Genomic DNA, 10,050 nt, shown 5'->3' with positions numbered 1-10,050 from the left:
TTGGGAGGAATTGATAGGACAGAGGGGGCAGAAACTTGGGTGGAGGCTGTGGGGACAGCACATTACTGTAGGTTGAGGCCAGGGTGATTTTGGGAGTGGAGTATGTGTCATTTGGATAACTCCCGTCTGCACTGTTCAGATAAGATGGTTGTGGAGGGGAGGTTCCCGATGGTCCATATTGTGAAGCAGCCACTGAAATCAAGCATGTTACATCCAGCTGCATGTTGTGCAACAGTATGGCACACTCTGCTCTTGACCACAGTTTGGCAGTGGCCATTAATTGTGGTGAATAGCTGGCTGGTAGTCATACCAATATAAAAAGATGAGCAAAGATTGTAGCAGAGCTGGTTCACAACATGGCTGCTTTTACAAGTGGCATGGTCTGTGATGGGATAGGATAAGCCCATGACAGCACTGGAACAGGAAGGGCTGGGTGGGTGGATGGGACAGGTCTGGCATATGATCCCTGTGGCAAAGGGCTGGGATTGGGACTTGCATAGGGATGGACTGAAAGGTTGTTGAGGTTGGGTGGGTAGCAGAGCACCACTTTAAGAGGGCTGGGAAGTATCTTGGGTAGGATTTCCCTCATATCAGGGCATGATGATAGACAATCAAAGCCCTGATGAAGGACCGACATCTACATCTACATTTACATGTTTTGCAAGCCATCACATGCTGAGTGTCGGAGGGTACCCTGTACCGCTGCTAGACATTTACTTTACTGTTAAACACACAAATAGAGCAAGGGAAAATGATTGTCTGTATGCCTTCATATGAGCCCTAATCCCCCTAATCTTATCTTCTTATTCAATGGTGGTAGTAGAACTGTTCTGCAGTTAGCCATATATGCCAATTCTCTAAATTTTCTCAATAGTGCTGCTCTAAAAGAAAATCACCTTTATCTAGTGATTTCCATTTTAGTCCTCAAAACATCTCCATAATGCTGGCATGGTGATCAGACCTACCAGTATCAAATATAGCAGCCTGTGAATTGGTTCAATGTCTTCTTTAAATCTGACATGGTGCAGATCCCAAACACTAGAATAGTACTCAACAGTGGGTTGCATTAGTGTCCTATATGTGGCCTCCTTTACAGATGAAACATTTTCACAAATTACTCCCCATAAACTGAAGTCAACCATTTGTCTCCCCTAATACAATCCTTACATGCTCATTCCATTTCATATTGCTTTGCGACATTATGCCTAGATATTTAATCAATGTGACTGTGTCAGGCAGTATATTGCTGATGCTATACTCAACATTATGGGTTTGTTTTTCATATTCATCTGCATTAAATTACATTTTTCTACATTCAGAGGCAGCTGCAGTTCATCACACCAACTAGAAATTTTGTCTAAGTCATCTTGTATCTTCCTAAAGTTACTCAACAATGTCAATGGACAAAGTTTAAATGGACTGTAAATCATACACTGGAGAAGTACATGCTCAGAAAGTGGATTAAGGATGGAAAATACCACCAAGCTTTAACAACGAAATTCGAGAAATACTGAGGAAGGAAATGCTGTTGCACTCGCAGTTCAGATGTGGGTACTTAAATGATGGCAGATGAAAGTTAATATAAATTCAGGTATCTGTAAAAGGATTGATGCATGAAGCTTATAATAAATATCTCCATCATATCTTTGCAAAACATCTTATTGAGAATCTGAGAATATTCTGGTCTTATGTAAGATCACTAAGTGGATCTAAGGCTTCTATCCAGTCACACATTGGCTAGTCTGGTATGGCAGTAGAAGCAAGCAAAAGTAAAGCAAAAGTTTTAAATTTCACATTTAAGAAATATTTGATACAGGAGAGGCATACAAACATACTGTCATTTGACCATCACACAGACTCCCGTGTGCAAACATCACTGAACAGCTGAAAGAATTGAAAAGAAAAGTCACCACATCCCAATGAAATCCCAGTTTGGTTTTGCAAAGAGTATTATACAACATTTATTATGAATATCTCACCCAGTGCAAAGTCCAAACAACTGGAAAAAAGTTCAGGTAACTTCAGTATATAAGAAGGGTAAAAGAATAGACCCACAAAATTTCAGATGAATATCTTTAACATTGGTATTCTGCAGAATCCTTGAACTTATTTTCAATTCAAATATAACAAATTTTCGTGAGAGAGCAAAGCTTCTGTCCACAAACCAGCATTGTTTTAGAAATCATTGCTCATGCAAAACTTATCTTACCCTTTTTTCACACGAGATCCTATGCACCATGGATGGAGGGCAACAAGTGGTTTCCAAATTGCTAGATTTCTATCAAACATTTGATATAATGCCACAGTGCTGACAGTTAATGAAGGAATAAGCATAAAGATTAGGGTCCTAGGTATACGTGTGGCTAGAAGACTTCTTAAGTAATAGGACCCAGTGTGCCAGGAAAGTGTGATAGAAGCACTGTTAAGTTCAGTACACATAAATGATCTGGTGGACAGGGTAAGCAGCAGTCTGCAGCTCTTTGCTGATGATAGTGTGATGTTTGGGAAGGTGACATTGTTGAGTGACTTTAGGAAGATACAAGATGACTTAGACAAAATTTCTAGTTGGTGTGATGAACTGCAGCTACCTCTGAATGTAGAAAAATGTAATTTAATGCAGATGAATATGAAAAACAAACCCATAATGTTGAGTATAGCATCAGCAATATACTGCCTGACACAGTCACATTGATTAAATATCTAGGCATAATGTCGCAAAGCAATATGAAATGGAATGAGCATGTAAGGATTGTATTAGGGGAGACAAATGGTTGACTTCAGTTTATGGGGAGTAATTTGTGAAAATGTTTCATCTGTAAAGGAGGCCACATATAGGACACTAATGCAACCCACTGTTGAGTACTATTCTAGTGTTTGGGATCTGCACCATGTCAGATTTAAAGAAGACATTGAACCAATTCACAGGCTGCTATATTTGATACTGGTAGGTCTGATCACCATGCCAGCATTATGGAGATGTTTTGAGGACTAAAATGGAAATCACTAGATAAAGGTGATTTTCTTTTAGAGCAGCACTATTGAGAAAATTTAGAGAATTGGCATATATGGCTAACTGCAGAACAGTTCTACTACCACCATTGAATAAGAACCATGAAGATAAGATTAGAGGGATTAGGGCTCATATGAAGGCATACAGACAATCATTTTCCCTTGCTCTATTTGTGTGTTTAACAGTAAAGTAAATGTCTAGCAGCGGTACAGGGTACCCTCCGACACCCAGCATTTGATGGCTTGCAAAACATGTAAATGTAGATGTAGATGTCGGTCCTTCATCAGGGCTTTGATTGTCTATCATCATGCCATGATATGAGGGAAATCCTACCCAAGATACTTCCCAGCCCTCTTAAAGTGGTGCCCTGCCACCCACCCAACCTCAACAACCTTTCAGTCCATCCCTATGCAAGTCCCAATCCCAGCCCTTTGCCACAGGGATCATATGCCAGACCTGTCCCATCCACCCACCCAGCCCTTCCTGTTCCAGTGCTGTCATGGGCTTATCCTATCCCATCACAGACCATGCCACCTGTAAAAGCAGCCATGTTGTGAACCAGCTCTGCTACAATCTTTGCTCATCTTTTTATATTGGTATGACTACCAACCAGCCAGCTATTCACCACGATTAATGGCCACTGCCAAACTGTGGTCAAGAGCAGAGTGTACCATACTGTTGCACAACATGCAGCTGGATGTAACATGCTTGATTTCAGTGGCTGCTTCACAATATGGACCATCGGGAACCTCCCCTCCACAACCATCTTATCTGAACAGTGCAGACGGGAGTTATCCAAATGACACATACTCCACTCCCAAAATCACCCTGGCCTCAACTTACAGTAATGTGCTGTCCCCACAGCCTCCACCCAAGTTTCTGCCCCCTCTGTCCTATCAATTCCTCCCAACTCACATCCTCACCATCCTTGTGCATTGGCCTCTGCCAGTGCATCCACCAGTCTTTTCCTCATTCTCTACTCCTCTCCTTTCTGCTCCCTTTTTTCCTTCACTCCATCTCCCACAGCCTCCCAACACTGCACTGGGTAGCCGTGTGTGCCACCTTTAGTCCCTGCAACACTCCACCGGACAGCACTGTTTTGTCTTCCCCCACCTGTACTCTGCTGTCCCTCTCCTTTCCCAACTTCATTATGAATTGTTGCTCCAGTTCAATGTGTTTCAGTTTCAGTATGCTCTGCAAAGATGGAAATGGGGAGGGGGGTGTACAAGTTTTGGGCAGTAGGCAGATAGGTGGGGTTCTTCATCTTCATGCTTCTCCTCCCTTTCTCAGCCCTCCATCCTCCACCACCTCCTATCTTTCTCCCCGCCTCAATCTACTCCTTCCATCCTCATTGCTGCTCTTGTATGACCACAAGCGTTGTTATGCTATTCCATCCCCCAGGATGCTCAATGCTATTTGGCTATAACCTTCCATACACACATCAAAAAAGTTTTGCATCACCCCATTTCCCAGAACTCCTGGAGACAGACATTGACTGTGGATATTCTATCACAGACACAGCTCCTTTGGCTATTCAGGGATATCACTAAACCCACCCAGAGGTGTAAACAACCATCCATGAGCAGCGTCTATTAGACGGTCTGGGTCTGACAGCTGATCAGTTCCAGTCATTCCACCAGGAATGAGGTACACGGCTTGTGTTGTCTGTAGTTCAACCATGTCTAGATGGTCAATATTGTGGTTTCATCATGACTGCATTGTTACTTTGTGCCAGGAAAGGCTCTCAATGAGGGAAGTGTCCACACGTCTCACAGTGAAGTAAAGCAATGTTGTTTGGACATGGAGGATATAAAGAGAGACAGGAACTGTCGATGACATGCCATGCCCAGCCCACCCAAGGGCTACTACTGCAGTGGATGACTGCTACCTACAGATTATGGTGTGGAGGATCCCTGACAGCAATGCCACTATGTTGAATAATACTTTTTGTGCAGCCACAGGATGTCATGTTACAACTCAAACAGTGCACAATAAGCCACATGATGTGCAACTTCACTCCCAACATCCACAGTAAGGTCCGTATTTGCAACCACAATACTATGCAGCACAGTACAGATGGGCCCAACAGCATGCCGAATGGACCCCTCAGGATTGGCATCATGTTCTCTTCATCAACAAGTGTTGGATATGCCTTCAACCAGACAATCATCGGAGACATGTTTGGAGGCAACCCAGTCAGGCTGAATGCCTTAGACACACTGTCCAGAAAGTGTAGCAAGTTGGAGGCTCCCTGCTGTTTTGCAGTGGCATTATGTGGGGCCGATGCACACCGCTGATGGTCATGGAAGGCACTGTAATGGCTTTACGATACTTGAATGCCATCCTCTGACCGATAGTGCAACAATATCAGCAGCATATTGTTAAGGCACTCGTCTTCATGGATGACAATTTGCATCCCCATCATGCACATCTTGTGAATGACTTCCTTCATGATAATGACATCGCTTGACTAGAGTGGCCAGCATGTTCTCCAGACATGAACCCCGTTGAACATACCTGGGATAGATTTAAAATAGCTGTTTATGGATGATATGACCCACCAAACATTGTGAGAGATTTACACCCAATCGCCATTGAGGAGTGGGACAATCTGGACCAACAGCGCCTTGATGAACTTTTGGATAGTATGCCACAACGAATACAGGCATGCATCAATGCAAGAGGACATGCTACAGTGTATTAGAGGTACTGGTGTGTACAGCAGTCTGGATAACCACCTCTGAAGGTCTCACTATATGGTGCTACAACATACAATGTGTGGTTTTCATGAGCTATAAAACTGGCGGAAATGATGTTTATGTTGATCTCTATTCCAATTTTCTGTACAGGTTCCGGAACTGTTGGAACCGAGGTGATGGAAAACTTTTTTGATGTGTGTACATTGCAAATTTGGTACCACTTTCATCTTGTTTGTTTAAACAGATAACTTGTGATTTTAGTGCCATTAGCAGCCCTAATTCTTGTTGGTTTGTGAAAGACATCTTTGCGATTCAATTCTGTTTTTACTAGGAACATGTCAGAAATTGATTTATTTTCATATAATTAGGTAAGGTTCGTTATGGTAAGGTTTATACACTTGTAAGGGGTTGGAAGTGATGATTTTTTAATGTCCTATTACTTTTTAATACTGATGTTGTGGTTCACATTTAACGATTTTTATGTACCACCATGGCTTATAACTATGTCGTATGCACAGTATGTGGTACTGTTATGCTTCACTGTTCTGTGGTTTTTAGTATTTTATTGCTTTTGGTAAAAATTTAAAAGTATTAATTTTATTGTTGACATGTATTGTTATTGTATTAATTGTTGTAGTTTTGATGATTTGAGAATATTGTAATAAATAAAAAAGGTGTTTCCTATATGCTGAAAGGATGCATGTAACGCCGGAAATGCATATCCTCCTGTTTCCATCTATTGTACTATAAATTTTTTCCTTATTTTGTTACCTGAAGATATGACATTTCTGTGTCTTTATATATTGTAATTGTTTTACTATTTGTATATATATATTTATGCATTTATGTCGATGTATAATTGGTTTGTTTTGTAAATATTATTTGTATTTTACGCTGGGTCTTGCCTAGGGAAAACTATGCTATCGAACAAATACATCGATAGGTCATGTGGAGAACCAAAGTGTTTAGGATCTTTGGTAGTGTTAACTCTGCTGCGTGGAGCGCGGGCAGAGCAGAGAGAGTCTGGGTGGGGTAGGGCGGTGGAGCAGGGGTGTTGTGTGACGCTCTCGCGAGTTGCCGCGCTTTCAGGGTTTGGCAACATGTAATTGCGCTCGACTTGCTATGATAGTTTCTGACACAGTATCACGGATGGGAAGCATTAGCTGGCGCACATCAAGAACCCGTTTCGCCTGGTGACCGTGTCGAGAAGAAGGCGTGCCAACAGCCAGCTTCTGCAACAGCAACGGTCGACAATGAGTGACTGTTGCTACCTCCTCGATCGACGACTTCAAACCTTCAATCAAGGAACAAGGAAGACTGGAAGCACGTAAAGTTTTAGAACTGTATGGCAGACCTCAGCTTTTAAAACTGTTGCATCACAAAAATACAGCAACTTAGCATGAAACTTTGTTGCTCATTGTGCCAATCGCATTACCATGTAGGGTCCCTTCCTTTTCTGGAATAAACCCGAGTGTCATTGAAATTCATACGCCAGCATTCCATTTCACTGCTTTAATTTCAAAGTTCAGTTAAAGTATTTAGATTATGCAAGCAGAAATTAAGAGTGAGAGTTTTGTTACCATATTGTAGCTTACCTGTGACTGCAGCTCAGCTTGGTACATACTAAATGTTACTATTGTTAATTGTTCAGAATCATTTAATTCAAGTTCAAAGTTAAATCACTTATTTCTAAATTGCGTAGATTCAAGTAGCTTTTGAAATGATTGTTGAGGTAGCCCAAGACTAACCTTATTTTACTGAATTTCGTAATGCTTCAGAAACAAATCTCACTATTAATTTCAGTCACTAAATTAACTTTCAATTTTCCAGTTTTATTAACTCTTTTGCTAAATTAAGTCAGAGTGTAGCGAAATTTATTACTTCTGACAAACATTCAGTTTTCACACCCATGTGTCAACCTTCAGTTGCAACACTTTTAGTGCTAATATATGTGCATTAATCTTTCATTTGCAGCTATTTTAGTAGTTGTCCATAGGACTGGCGACCGTAATTTCCCCGAATCTCAAATATCCAATTAATTGTTAACGTAACAACTGCACATTTACTTTCTTTATTAACTTTACCCCTTTTCAAAATTAATTTCTACCAGTTTCATTTGCATTTTTCCTTTCATTTAGATGTAACCCTTTCCTCCCTCTTTACTGACAGATTAACTTCGGTGATGATTGCTTTTCCCAAATTTCCATTAGGTACATGCGGTTTAATTTTTCACTGTCATTAAGGACGATAAGTGAGGGGGAGGTTACATGCACACTTCCCCAGGTTTTCTTATGGAAGTGGGAGTAGGCTGCCAGTTATCAGTATGCTCAATGACTGTTCAGTAATACTTTGTCATATCTTATGTTTGTTATCTTGACATGATTCTTATATTTTGGGAACTGCAATTCAGACTAAGCATAGATTCTGTATTTCTGACCAGTACTGTTCTGTAGGATGGATTGAAAAATATGTCCTGACCTGAAACTAGTCATCTAGTAAATAAAAGTGAAATTTGAAACTTTGACTACTTTTGTGTTATACTGATTAACACAAGTTGCTGCTCTGCAATTACTTCAGTGCGCTAGAAATTCCTAAAACATGCTGGTACATGGAATGTCAAGCCAAGGATTTACGAGGTGCATTCAAGTTCTAAGGCCTCCGATTTTTTTTCTCTGGACTGGAAAGAGATAGAAACATGCGCATTGTTTTTAAATGAGGCTGCGTTCATTGTCAATATGTCCCTGAGATGGCAGCACTGTACGGCAGATGGAATTTTACCACCAGCGGCGAGAATGAGAACTGTTTTAAATACTTAAAATGGCAACGTTTTCCTTACTTGAACAGTGTGCAATCATTCGTTTTCTGAATTTGTGTGGTGTGAAACCAATTGAAATTCATCGACAGTTGAAGGAGACATGAGGTGATGGAGTTATGGATGTGTCGAAAGTGCGTTCATGGGTGCGACAGTTTAATGAAGGCAGAACATTGTGCGACAACAAACCGAAACAACCTCGGGCTCGCACAAGCCGGTCTGACGACATGATCGAGAAAGTGGAGAGAATTGTTTTGGAGGATCGCCGAATGACTATTGAACAGATCGCCTCCAGAGTTGGCATTTCTGTGGGTTCTGTGCACACAATCCTGCATGACAACATGAAAATGCGAAAAGTGTCATCCAGGTGGGTGCCACGAATGCTGATGGATGACCACATGGCTGCCTGTGTGGCATGTTGCCAAGCAATGTTGACGTGCAACAACAGCATGAATGGGACTTCCTTTTCATCGGTTGTGACAATGGATGAGACGTGGATGCCATTTTTCAATCCAGAAACAAAGCGCCAGTCAGCTCAATGGAAGCACACAGATTCACCGCCACCAAAAAAATTTCGGGTAACCGCCAGTGCTGAAAAAATGATGGTGTCCATGTTCTGGGACAGCGAGGGCGTAATCCCTACCCATTGCATTCCAAAGGGCACTACGGTAACAGGTGCATCCTACGAAAATGTTTTGAAGAACAAATACCTTCCTGCACTGCAACAAAAACGTCCGGGAAGGGCTGCGCGTGTGCTGTTTCACCAAGACAACGCACCCGCACATTGAGCTAACATTACTCAACAGTTTCTTCGTGATAACAACTTTGAAGTGATTCCTCATGCTCCCTACTCACCTGACCTGGCTCCTAGTGACTTTTGGCTTTTTCCAAAAATGATAGACACTCTCCGTGGCCGCACATTCACCAGCCATGCTGCTATTGCCTCAGCGATTTTCCAGTGGTCAAAACAGACTCCTAAAGAAGCCTTCACCGCTGCCATGGAATCATGGTGTCAACGTTGTGTAAAATGTGTACGTCTGCAGGGCGATTACGTCGAGAAGTAATGCCAGTTTCATCGATTTCAGATGAGTAGTTAATTAGAAAAAAAATCGGAGGCCTTAGAACTTGAATGCACCTTGTATTACAGAATAAAACTGTCTACTATTGGAAACTGGAAATTTGGCATGCTGGTGGAGTTATCCACATAAATTTCCCATAACCAAACAAAGTTGTTCCCTCTACTCATTACACAGAGCATCTTCAAACTGTAAAAAAGAGAATTCATCAGAAGAAAGAGAATGTTTTGTTGCATCAATATCACACTAGGCCACATACATCACATGCCACCATGGAAGAACCTAAAGACTGAAAACCATGTTAATACTGCATTAGCCAAGCAGCAAAGATGTAGTATCTGTGATTACCTTCTGGTATCTAATGTATGTAAGGATTTCAGTCTAAAGATTGTGAACCTAAGATGTTGTTACTACATTCCCACAGCAATCACTGCTGTGAGTTACAATATGCCT

Source organism: Schistocerca serialis, chromosome 4 (genome assembly GCF_023864345.2).
Source record: "Schistocerca serialis cubense isolate TAMUIC-IGC-003099 chromosome 4, iqSchSeri2.2, whole genome shotgun sequence".
Taxonomy (NCBI): domain Eukaryota; kingdom Metazoa; phylum Arthropoda; class Insecta; order Orthoptera; family Acrididae; genus Schistocerca; species Schistocerca serialis.
This window is presented reverse-complemented; position numbering follows the sequence as displayed.